The following is a 13890-nucleotide window of genomic DNA, read 5'->3' on the forward strand; positions in this document are numbered from 1 at the left end:
TCATTCTCTTAGTGAATGAGCGGCTGCTTTAACTTGCATTGGTATCACATTTATATGCATACCTTCCAGGAGAAGAGATAGTTGATACAAATGTAAATGGTTAAGAAGCTGAGTTTTACACATTTTCAAAACACCAGAGGAAGATTAACCAGCTGGTAGCCATTTGTCTGTAACTTGTAAAAACTTGGAACTAAAAACTGACATGCACCAGATTTCCTCATGGCCACTATGCATTGTCATCATTTTAAAAGTCATTTTACAGATTCCAATGCTTTCCATCCAGATGGAGTTGCCTATTCCATGGCTCCTGGGGTGGTTGGAGACATCAGTGCTCACTCACATTTCTGGATTTATATGTACATATATGAACATAGTAGAATGTTGGGCCACCAACCACCTCTCAAGTAAAGACACAGACTTATTAATGTTTGGCTTTATCTTATGCTTGCCCCCCTAGCTAACTTAAATAACCAGTCTCTCTTCATTTACATTTGGCCTTGGGCCTTTTTACCTTTCTTTCATTCTGTATGTCCTGCTTATCCTGCTTCTTCTGTGTCTGGCTAGCTGGCAGTTGCCTGGATGGCTGGTCCCGGACATTTCCCTCTTTTTCTCCCTCATTCTCTCCTCTGGAGCCTAGATTCCTCCTCCTATTTATTCTTTCTGCTGGCCATCCCTGCTTATCCTTTGTAGTGGGTAGCCATTCCAGCTTTGTTCTGGAAGTTCCAACCCCCATTGAGACTTCGGCAACTGTCACGCCTACAAGGCGGGGCCAAGGGAGGCGCCTGGGGACCCGAGATCTGGATTGGCTAACACTCTCTTGGTTCTAGGACCCTGGATGGTGGAGGTGGACAAAGCAGAGCTCCAGAGAACACCGCTGGACTGTGATACACCTTCCCCAGACCCCGCGACCTACCTATCCCTTAATTTGTAAGTTACACCATTAAATAAATATCCTTTTAACTACGTGGAGTGGCCTAAATAATTTCACCAATAATCCTTCTACTGCCTAGCCATTGGCCATCCAGCTTTTTATTAGACCAATCAGGTGTCTTAGGCAGGCAAAGCAACACATCTTTACATCATTAAACAAATGCAGCATCAACAAATGTAACACATCTTTACATCATTAAACAAATACAACATCAACAAATGTAACACATCTTTATACCCTTAAACAAATGCAGCATCAACAAATGTAACACATCTTTACATCATTAAACAAATGCAACATCAACAAATGTAACACATCTTTACACCATTAAACAAATGCAACATCAACAAATGTAATACACCTTTGCTCGGTTAAAGTAATATTCCACAACATCCCTCAGTACTCAGTTGCTATGTTCTGAGTCTTTTTGTCTAAAGTCTTTTTGCACAGAAAAAACAGGCACCTCAGCCAGCAGAGCCTGCCTTCAGGACACAGGCTCAGTCCTCTCTCAGGTATCCTCAGACCCCTTTGTCTTCTCTTGCTTTGGGAAACCCAAGGCAAGCCCTTCAATGTCTTAAAGCTTCTCCAACAGCGAGAGAGACTGGATGTTGCACTTCATCTCAACAGAAGCCATTGTAAGAGAATTACAAACCCCTGATGCTTGCTGGGAAGGAGGAGAAAGAGCCAGTTACTAGAAGCACACTTTACTATTTCAATGATGTGTCTTGGTACCAAAGGAAGAAGCCTGTCAAACTTAAACCATGGTCAAAATGCTCAAGGCAAGAGTGGGTGAGAGACTTGTCTAGTTTAAAAATACATTTTTAGTAAACCAGGCCATCCATGTTGAGAAGCACCAACAGGTGTTTGGAAGCCAAGGAGGCCAATGAGCCCAGAGCACAGCCAGCTTCACTCAGCCGTGTCATTAGTCTGTGTTAATTCTGGGAAAGAAAGGCCCTGATTAGCCAGTCCTATTCAAGAGGCTCCAGTAGGTCACAGAAACTCTGCACCTGAGGAAGGAGCCTGCGGATAACAGGGGCTCCAATGTTCATGCAGTCTTAGGAGTTTGTTCACCTGAAGGCATGGTGTAGTGGTGGGGATGCATCAAATCCATCAAACCCTGCTGAAAATAGTCCCGGTTCCCATCAGGATTCTCAGTACACAGGAAGCAGGTGACAGCAGCTATCATCTCAATCAAGGCAATTTTCAAAACGTAAAAGGTTAATGTTTATTCTCCTGTTGCCCCACATTGTATACTGTCACCTGGAGTCTGGAGGTGGACTCTCTCCGTTTCACCGCGCTTATTTTAAAAAGCCCAGACAGAGCAAGCAGCATTTACACGTGTATTTTGTGGGGAGGGATCATAAGTAAGACTGTCTCAGGAAGCTTAGCTCTGGGGAGCAGGAAAAGCAGAGCAATTGTCAAAGCTGTGGGAAGAACAGATGTGGGGGCTTGCTCACATAGTTCTGAGAGATTTTTGCTTTGGCTTGTTCTGTTGCTTGCCCCCTCGATGAGGAGCGTTAGAACAGGTGTGTGGTGGCAGTGTGATTCTGCAAGTGGGAAACCATAGGCTGTGGGTACTTGAACAGGGAAGAGGGGGAACCCCACAGGCTGGAGGGCTGGGGGCAGGACAGGAAGTGGATGAGAAGGGTGGATGGGAAAGCCGCGCCTTCTAGCTGCTTCTCTTTCTCTCTGGACAGGAAGCAAGTGCAAGCAGGAGGGGGCAGGAAGGGAGGGAGAAAGAGAGAGAGACAGACAGACAGACACACACACACACACACACACACACACACACAGAGAGAGAGAGAGACAGACAGACAGACAGACAGACAGACAGAGACAGAGAGAGCTCCCAGCAGGTCCCAGGTGTAGCTCTCATTCCTCACCCGCTTCCCCTCTGCCTTATCTTTTTCCTCTATCTCATGGTCTCCCCCTCTTTCCTATAACACTTGTGTGACTTTTTCTGGATAGTGAGGTAAGTGTCCTTCAGCTAGGGCACCAACGACACACCAGAGACACAGCCACGGTTGAGTTCAGTGTGATGAAGTGACAGAATTTTGGGGGTTACTTAGATGGGTGTAGGAGACTGGGGATAGTGAAAGGATACACCCTGATGCGGCGACCACACGACAGTGACTCGTTAAAGTTCGTCTCACCTGAACAAAGGCAAAAAGGGCTGTTCTGACTTCCTCCAGCTTGTCACTCAACAGATTCTTAAGACCTGAGCTGACCCTACGGATAGGACAAAGGCCACAGATTCTCTATCCTAGCCTCACCATGTAGTGACTACTTTCCCCATTCTCTCCGTGGCGAAGAGTTTGGGGGTGGGGAGGGGCTGTTGTCCTCTCCACTGCCTCATTTCTCACCTGTCTTTAGCTCACCACGGTTAATTTCCTGCTTTCATCCACTCACTGGGGCCAGAGATCTCCTGACAGGCAAACCGATCCACGGAGGCCTTTTCAGGTCATGCTGAATGTTGTGTTCCAACTGAGCCACTTCCAAAACTTTACACTTCTCTGCCATCCCGTCCCATGACTTGCCACTTGCTTCTATCCATGGCAATCTAGCAAGGGGATGGGATGACCCACCAGTGAGTGTGTCTCACCATGTAAGTCTCCATGTTGGCCCGGATCAGTCACACAGGGGAACAAACAAGGAATGTGGGGGGTCTAGAGGACCCCATTCAACTGACAACAAAAAGAGAGGTTCCTCAATCGCATGCACAAGAAAGACACTTATAGTGACATCGATGAGCTTGGCCATTGGTCTTCTGCAGTCTAGCCTCTGTGGTGGAGCCCAGCCCAGCCAATGCTTCGAGTACAGCATCTCGAGATACTGAGTAGAGGACCCAGCGGGGATACATTCAGACTTCTGACTCCCACACAGAAAGGAGAATTTTTTTTACATCAACAGAAATCTATGAGCAAAGGAATATTTGCATCTGTTAATCATTTTCTCTTTCTTGAATTTCCCCATCCATCTCTCCTATGATGTCAATCTCTCTAGCTTTCCCTGCTTATTTTGGAAACTTCATTCATGGCATGGAAAGTGGGCTGTGTTGTTTGTTTTTCAATCTTTTGGGGGCTGGCCACCCAGCTCCCTAATAAACCACACACAGAGGTTTATTCTTAATTATGAATGTCCGGCCTTAGCTTGGCTTAGTTTCTAGCCAGCTTTTCTTAACTTGAAATTATCCCAACTACCTTTTGCCTCTGGGCTTTTCCCATTCGTTCTCTTACTTCTGTAAATCTTACTCTTACTCCGTGGTTTGCTGCGTAGCTGGGTGGCTGGCCCCTGCAGTCCTCCTTCTTCTCTGGCTATTTCCTTTTCCTCCTCCTCCTAGATTTCTCCTTGTATATAGTCTCTCTGCCTGCCAGCCCCACCTATCCTTTCTCCTGCCTTGCTATTGGCCATTCAGCTCTTTATTAGACCATCACATGTTTTAGACAGGTACAGTAACACAGCTTCACAGAGCTAAACAAATGCAACATAAACAAAAGTAACACACCTTAAAATAATATTCCCCAACAGGGCTGTTTTTCTCTCACGTTCCTGGGGGTCTGTGCCCTACGTGGCTGCTCTTGTGAGTCAAAGATACACAGTGGCAATTTCTGAATGAACTGGACAACTACACCTTGATATTCTGTAATCCAATTTATCCAGAAATTTGGTGCCTTCCACTTGACCTATTTCTCATTCAAAATTCTAAAAGCACCACCACTGCCTCTCTCGAACACATGTAACCAAGAAAAGTACCATTAAGCACGTGTTGTCTGATTCTAAGTTGTAGACATCTCCACATCCTTCTCCCCTTTCTGCTTGGTTTGGGAAGGGCTTGTTGCCTGGATTATTTCACTACACCATTAAAGCTCAGTTTCCCTTCTTTGGTCAAGACTACCCTTCTCGAGTGTATGCCCTGTCACCATGGCTACAGGGTGGGTTGGAAAACTGAGTGAGGCACCCTGATGAAGTCTTGATGAAGCTTGTCTCTACCAGAGAGAAGAACTTGTTGCTCAGCAGAGAAGGATATTTTTGTTTCTAAGCAGGGCTTCCTGAAGTCCACACAAACAGAAGCTAGAGCCATACACTTTATTTTGCTCCAAGCACACTGAGTTGGATATCTGGCCTTGATACTTTCTATTACATTGTAAAACATTTTGCTCTCTCCTTCCTTCCTTCCTTCCTTCCTTCCTTCCTTCCTTCCTTCCTTCTTTCCTTTTTTCCTTCCTTCTTTCTTTCCTTTTCTTATTTTTAAAATAAATTCCAAGTTCTTTGTCATTCTTCAAAACCCAGGTCTTGTGCCAATATTCCTAAAAATTAAACTCTGCTTCATAATACTTTGCAAAACCTCTATTTTTGGTTTTATGCTATCTTTGAGGATAATTATTACCATTCGCTGCATAGAATTCTTTAAAGTCAATGATTTTTTTTAACTTGATCATTTTATATTCCTCCTAGCAGAGAGCCCTCTCAGGAGCTGGAAACACACAGGTGGAGCAGGATTTAATTAGTCACTCCCTCTATAGCACCACTCTTGAGGCTGTTTTTTTTTTTTTTTTTTTTTTCCTAGACGCCTAGTGTTCTCACCTGGGACTGGACACCCCACACATGTCCACAGGGATTTGTTTGCCTCTTAGAGACGCTGTGTTAATGTCACAGTAGGGACTGCAGATTGACTACTGAAGTGTAGCGCTACATTTGTAAGTGGAAGTGGAGGGGTGAGCTGCACCTTCGAAACTCCTGCAAGACTGCTTCCTAATCAGAACTCCAAAGAATTCCACCAAGGAATTTGAAAAGTGTCTTGATTTATGACTTTCTTTTTTCTACTACTATAAAAAAACTTCATGACATTGCTTCCATGCTGGGTATGGATTTCGGGGTAACCTAATTCTGTGTTTGGGGTCATGGTCATTCATATTTGACCCCAGGTAACCAGCTCTTATCCCCTTTGAGGAGAGAGCTGTGTTTCTGCATGGATGCAGAGCTCCATCAGAAAAGGCATGTCTGTGGTTGGTGGACTCTCCTCCATAAAGAAGACATCGACACAGTCATCAGATCCACTAGGACAGCTTACTGGGGGTGTCAGGGTGAGAACAGAGAAAGGGTGGATTTGGACACACTTGTTTCACTTGTACGTTTTCATGTCTTTTGTGCAATGCTTTGACTCTGCAAGGAAGACCTGGAATTTCTCGGACTGGGTGAACAGCGTTGATAAAGACTGTACGATGAGCTGTTTCTTCCCACTTCCTGTCATGCACAGGAGTTTTTCATCATTAAAGCATCCCTTTTGCAACTCTGTTGTACTGACTGTGGCCATCCGAACCTTCTGGGTAAGAATGAGTTTCCTGTCTTGCACTGAGGGCTCTGCCACCTCCTGGCTCAAACCGTCCCTTGTGCTACAGTTTGTCCCAGCTTCATAATGTCTCTCCCTCCACGTCAGTTGAAGAATTTGATTCTGCCCGAAAGTTAGTCCCAACGGATATGGAATAAGCATATTCTTTAAACAGAATGTGCTATGGTTTAATATTTATTATTAATTTGCTTTTAATGATTTTGATTGCTTATGTATACCCCCAAGAAACTAGATAATTCAGTTTAATGGGAAATGAGTCAGCATAATTGCTTGTGTATATTTTCTGTCTCTTATCAGGCAACTCTTTAAAATGAAATAACATTAGGAGAGAGAATGAAACAAAATGAGATCTTCTCTTCATTATGAAGTCTGTTTGAAAGGATAAAATTAGGTCATCTATTTGTGATTGCATACGTGTGAAGTGTGCCAAGGAGGGTCTGCAGAGACAGGATGTTTGTTAGTGTTGATATGGAGCCAAGGGAGATGGGAACAGATGGTAATACATAGAGCGTTTCTTCTAGGTGATGAGTTTGTTCTAGAGTTAGTGGTGAGGTGGCTCAGTTGGGGTTACTACTGCTGTGATGAAACCATAACAAACAGCAACCTGGGGAGGAAAGGGTTAATTTCGCTTACATAGCCTGAATCACTGTCCCTTGAGGGAAGTCAGGGCAGGAACCAAAACCAGGAAAGAACCTGGATGCAGAGGCTGATGCAGACTGTAGAGGGCACCGTTACAGGCTTGCTCCTCATTGCTTGCTCAGTCTGCTTTCTAATAGAACCCAGGACCACCAGCCCAGGGATGGCACCACCCACAGTGGGCTGGGCCCTCCTCTATCAATCACTAATTAAGAAAATCTCCTACAGGTTTGCCTAGAGCTGGATCTTATGAAGGGAGTTTTCTCAATTGAGGTTCCCGCCTCTCCGATGATGACGCCAGCTTGTGTCAAGTTGAACTAGCCAGCACAGGAGGATTACGCGACTCTGAATATACTGAAATAGTGAATGCAATGGAATGGGTTTTCTGGGGAGTGTGACTGACTTTGTAGAAATGATGTGTAGAAATCAGAGAAGGTTGAGAAGCCACAGTGGCTAACACACTGGGGAGAGCAGTGGTTAGTGCCAGTGTGGTTGGAAGAGGAATGGCCCCACAGGTGCATGTGTTTGAATGTTTGGTGGACAGGCAGTGGCACTATTAGGAGGTGTGGCCTTCTTGGAGTAGGTGTGGCTTTGTTGGAGGAGGTGTGTTACCATGGGGGTGGGCTTTGAGGTCTTACACGCTCAAGCCGTTCCCAGTGGGACAGGCTCTATCTGCTACCTTGATCGAAGATGTAGATTTCTTAATTCCTTCTCCAGCCACCATGTCAGCCTGCACACCGCCATGCTTCCCATGGTGGTGATAATGGACAAAACCTCTGAAACTGTAAGCCTGCCCCAGTGAAATGTTTCCCTTTATATAAATATTTTAAAAGTGGTGTGCAGAGATGTCATGTCTACAGGAAATCTTCAGCACGCCTTTGTACTAAAACAGTATTATTTTCTGATGCAGGCTGTTATTCATTATTTGGAGAACAGACACACTGATCACACACACACACACACACACACACACACACACACACACACACGTAGGCATTGCATCAGTTGTGCATATTAGCACACACTGCCCTGGAGGCCCGCTCTCTGCAGGCTCTGAGATTGACACATGCCTTTGCTTTGTGAGGATGGATAGCAAACAGAGAAGCAGCAGGGGGATAACCACTGTGTCTCCATAAATTTTACACCTGACTCAGAGAAACCCATAAACACAGCAAAGGAGCAACAGCATGTGAGGGCAGAGTCTTCAAATGTTAGCTAAGAGCAGCATTTAAGTAAGTCAGTCTCACAAAGCCCAGACTAAGAAGGAAATTGTGTATTTTGGGGTTTACACTAATTTAGGAAGCAGCCAATGTCTTTTCTTTCTTAAGAACTCAGCTAAACTTAGCTCCTCTCTATACAGACTATTACAAAGTTATAACAGTTATATCCCAGACACATTATAAAGTAATATAATTGTCGATTATTCGATACGTCAGATTTACATTTCCTCTCATGCTCTGATCTTTTAACAATCAATCAGACAAGGAAATATATGCTAACTTCCACATCCAGGATTACACTAATAGTGTAGTTGGTGATAAAATCCCCATTTTCCCTGCAGCTTAAAAAGCACAGAACTAAAATATAGCTTACACAAGACAGCAGGTGTGGCTGATCCAACGAGAGCCATTTCTGGCTAAAAAGGAGCCGGTTTTATTTTGGTAGCTAGAGCTGAATGTGTGAATGTTTATATATGTATTTTAAGACTTCGTTTAAATGCAAGTGAACAAGGAACTGAGAATATCTTATAGTAGGAACACACTAATGTCTAAATTTCCTCCTTTTAAATAAAAAAAATGTAATTAATGTTAGAAATGTTTGACTTGTTAAGCTTCTTAAGGGGATTTTTGCAGTTTTTAAAATAATGGATTCTAAATCATTTATAGGCAAATGATAGTTACTGATAACAATCAGAACAAACTCCCTGCATTACCATCGTCCACAGTGGCCTTGTGTTCCTGCTCACCTCTGCCCCTCAACACGAGCTGAAAGAGGTCTCTAACTGCTGAACACATGGCACCTGGGCACCCTCCACACCATTCAGTAAGCTGGCTCCAGGTACGCCATGTAAGTTCACATAAATTCTATTTTCAAAATACTTCAAAGATAATATCTAAATGATATTTTGGTAGAAGCTTATAGAGTTGAGAAACAGTAGAAGTGATCTGAGTAATTAAAACATTGTTAGTATATATTTGTTGTAAAAAGTGACAGGTCTCATGACGTTGTTTAAGTGTATCTTGTAGTTTGACCTCACTCATGCCTCCTTGACCTCCCCTGTCCAGACCCCTCCCACTCTGCTCCTTCTCTTCCCAAACAATCCCTTTTCTATTTTTATATATTATATTATATTATATTATATTATATTATATTATATTATATTATATTATATTATATTATATTATATTATATTATATTATACATTCCACATGGGACAATCAGAATGACTTACTTGTATTCTTGGGTTTGGTTTATTTCATTTAACTTGATGATTTCTAGTTCCTGTCATTTTTCCTGTAAATGACATAATTTCTCTCTTATTTGCGCTGGGTAAAGCCCAATTGTATGTACTGTTTCTTCCTTATTCACTCTCTCGGATGATTCCGTAATTTCGCTGTAGTGAATAGTTCTGCAATAAACACAAATGGATAGGTGATTCTGCAGGTGGCCTACTCTGACTCCTTTGGGCGTATTCCTAGGGTGTTATAGCTGGGTCCTAGGTTCTAGATCTGATCCCCAGATAAGCTTTATTGGGGTGCACAAATAAAATATCACCACACCTGGCAATGTAAAACAGCGTTTATTTGGGAAGAATATAATTCAAAAACAGGCCCAAGGCTCATCTTGGTGATGCACATCTGTAATCATAGCTACTGGAAAAGCTGAACTGTGCACAGAGACTCTTCATTAATAAGTAAATAAAGATAATTTTCCTAGAAAAATTGAATTAAGCCAAATGCAGAAAGTAGGAGAAATTAAACACATTTCAAATGTAGCAGGAAAATGCAGTCGAGTGAAGTCCTTCTTCAAGCTAGTTCAATAATTCCATAGAATTTGGGTAATGGACACAAAATCTCCAGTTAACTAACTGTTCAGAAACAGAAGCAGTAACTAACATCCATGAACTGGTCATTTACCCAGTAACAATGCAGTAATTTGATGAAGATACAGGAGAACAATAAACAAATAAAAAACAGTGAAAACATACAAAAGAAATGAAAACAGTTAAGGTGATTATATTGCCAAGAAATATGAAAACTGAGTGAGATGGTAATTCTCCAGGGAAATGCATAACATGTAAAACTGACCCCAGAAGGTATCTAAATATGAACTAGAAATTATTTTTTTTAGAAAAATAAATAACTCCCTCTTTGTAGTGAATTGATAGATCATAAAGTATTAACGCATCCAAAGACAAAAAGGAACATCTTGACTGAGGGTGGAAATTAATACAGTATCTATTTAAGAAGAAGGAGCTGGGGTTATAGTTCAGTCAATCAGTTGTTTGCTGTATGCAAGGACAAGGACCCATGTGTAAGGTGTAGGATTCACTTTAAAAAGCCAGGCCTGGTGACAGGTGCTTGTAACCTCACTGTGTGTGTGTGTGTGTGTGTGTGTGTGTGTGTGGCAGGGCAGATACAGAGACAGGCATATCCTTGGGGCTAGCTGGCCAGTCAGCCTAACATAGCAGATTTTGAGAGACCCTGTCTCCAAAAACAGTGTGGACGGCACTTAGGAACCTGAGATTGTCTGCCCCTCCCACAATTTTACAAAAGCAACGTTGGAGACGAAGGAGCCTGTACAAAGTCCTTCCTCCCTGCCCACTCTGCCTACCCACCTCCAGGGCTGACCTAGAGGTGATGAACAGTTCTCCTTGCTCTGTTGATTTAGACATCAGCCCTTTGCCTGGCTAGCCCTCTACTTACCCTAATCACAGATGCAGGGTGCCAGTGAATGTGTCAGAGTAGGAAGGGTGAGTGTATGCCTCCGGATAGAATGTGCACATACTCCCCACATCTCTACGTGGATAGCTCCCAACTGGAGACAGCCCAAGTATGTATCAATAATAGACGAGTAACACTCATGGAATGTATAAACAGTCGTAGGAGGAAGATGAGAGGGGTTGCTACCCGTGGACCAACCTCACAGAAAGGGAGAGGAGAAAAGAAAGACTAGATATGTACGATAATATTCTGTACAACTCCATTTTATAATGTGCACCAGGATCAGGACACAGGGAAGAAGTACCAACAGTGACAACCAGGGTCACATGTTAAGCAGCAAGGGGCTGAATGGAGTCTCGGGGGCTGCAAATGCCCTGGGTTTTAACCTGGTGGGTAAGTACACTAGTCTGTTTACAAGCAGAGAGGGAAGGAAAAGGAGATGGGGGTGGAGAAGGATGGAGCGAAGAGCGAAAGGTAGCGAGATGTAGAGAGGCCTCAGTCTTCTTGTTGGATTCTTGTTCTAGGAACGGATTATCCATTTGTTTGCCAGATGGTCACAAGAGGAGGGTTGGAAGCGGCTCACACAATGACCACAGGGGCAGCAGCACGTCTGCCAGCACAGATGCATCCAGAGGCAGTGTTACAGAGAGATGGCCCAGATAAGGGGAAGACTGGACATTCTCACAGTCACATCCCTGTCACACATGGTCGATTCCAACTCCCAAGGCATCCTTCCAACACATGCTTCCTCTGAAATGCACATATCTGTGTGGCTCCGGAACGATCCTGGTTTTCACAAGTGGTACTGTGTCTACTGTACTACATGTGTGACATACACTGTGTTCTGTGCCTCAGTTTTACAAGCCTTCCCAGGATCCTTTCTCACTGTTCTCCAACAGTGTGCTTGATGATATTCATTCTGCTTTGTGACTCCATAGCAGTTTAAAAACCTCTAGTAGGCAGCTAATCATGGCGATGTCAGTCATAATGCTGAAGGGAGTGTGCTTGCACACACACCCCAACATATCTGTGATTAGATTAGTGGTTATATTAGGGCCCTAATTTCTACACAGGAAATGGGGGAAGGTATGCATTTAAATTTTGGTAAATATTACCCTGTTCCTTCTAGACAACTTGTGAAAACTTACACTCCCACCACTGGCACCAAGGAGTCTGTTTTACCTCAATTTGCTCTCACTATGAAATGAATCATCAAACTTTATTTGATAGGTGGGAAGTGTTATAACACTCTAGATTTAATTTCCACCCCATTAATTATAGCAGTAGCTGAGAATAGCCGTGTGTTTAAGCCTCAGTGTTGGAGGACACCTTTGTCCAGACCCAGGCTTCTGTTGTAGTGTGACCAGTGCATAGAAGCTGATTGCTGATTGGCTATTTTTTTTTACAGGTGCGTGAGAGATAGATGGCAAGGAAATGATCAACTGTTTGTAAAGGTGTTCTCAGTGTCTTTTGGGGGTTAGCATAGCTCTCTTGACTCTGATGTGCACTTTTGCACTGAGATGGTTGTTAGTTTCTACTCTCAGCCACCATGGACATACAGAGTCACAGCATGAAGCCATCTAAGAATTCTAGAACAAACCGGTTTCAGGGTATTCTTTCTGCAATACTGTTGCATGAGTAGTGAATAGGTTTTGGTAGTTAATGTTTCATATAGAACAGTTTTATTAGTACTAACAGCTTTAGAAATCTTACCAATTTGTGGCATTGACATTCTGCTACTCTCCTTATGCATTTTTAATTCTCTGGGCCATCATAGTTACTATTCTGTTTTAAGTAAACATTTGCAAATATGCATGGATTTGGAGAAATTTTGACATATTTCACTTTGCAGAACACTCTTGCCAATAACTATTAATTTGTGCTTGAATGTGGGCGATGCACATGTGGGAATTTGTGTAGGATCATATAGAAGAGATTTTGATAACCATTATATGCTTTAAATTACTATTGGTCATTCAAGTTCATTTACTTCTCAGTATATCTGATTATATCTTAAAGTTCTTAAAATTTTAACCACTTGACTTAGTACTTAAAATTTATTAGAATATATAAGAAAAATTCAATTTGTTATGAGTCTTCAAGTGTTTTATAATGACATTAATGATTTGCCCCTCTACAACCTGTTTCTTAATTACTTGCAGAAATTTCTAAAATCAGTATTTGCAAGTCTGGTCAATTTTGGTCTTCTCAAAGAAACAGCTTGTATGTGAAATTCATGAGAATGTGTTTAAGGGGTACCAGGGATTATTAAGATATGAAATGGAGAAATACGTTCATGAATACAGGATATGGTAAATCCAGTTGCAGAGTCCTTGGGAAGCTGGGGACTGAGCACATGCTGCTTCACACCTCCTGAGCCAGTCTTCACCACCCAAGAGAGCGTATTACTTGGCTCCCTCCGCTCTTAAGGCATCATGTATGCAGACAGAAAGCCACGCCCTAGGGTTTATACTCCCCAAGTCATTGGCAAAACAAATTCCCACAACATTAGCTTTCATTTTAATAATCAAGTTTCTGAGTTAGCTGTCATCCACTGCATGGGGAAATGTCTTTGAAGTCTGAGAGCTGCACTAATAAATGGGTATAGAGGTATAATGACAGCTTTATACTGTATCCATTTAGTAAAATAACAGTAATAGGTTAACCCTTCAGGCCTATGAGCTCCCAATCACAGGTTCTAAGCCAGATTTACAGCACCAGGCATGCATTTTCTGCTGTGGAATGCACACAGGCAAGATTCCGAGAAGGGTAAGTTATATCGAGTATTAAACAAAATTCAAGGTGATAACTTTTGCTGGTTGGTAGAACACTATGATTGAACTAATGAATTAGTATTTTATGATATTTTTATTTTTCTTGATATATATAGTCATCCTTTAATTAAATAAGAAGTATATAAAACCAAAATAAGAGTTAGGAGGAAGCAAGAGTGGGTTTCCCCACCATGTTCTGAAAAGCAAGTGCCAAAATCCTTCTGGATGGAGCCGAGTTCATTTTGAGAGTTCTAC

The sequence above is a fragment of the Peromyscus eremicus genome, chromosome 17 (genome assembly GCF_949786415.1).
Source record: "Peromyscus eremicus chromosome 17, PerEre_H2_v1, whole genome shotgun sequence".
NCBI classification, from domain to species: Eukaryota; Metazoa; Chordata; class Mammalia; order Rodentia; family Cricetidae; genus Peromyscus; species Peromyscus eremicus.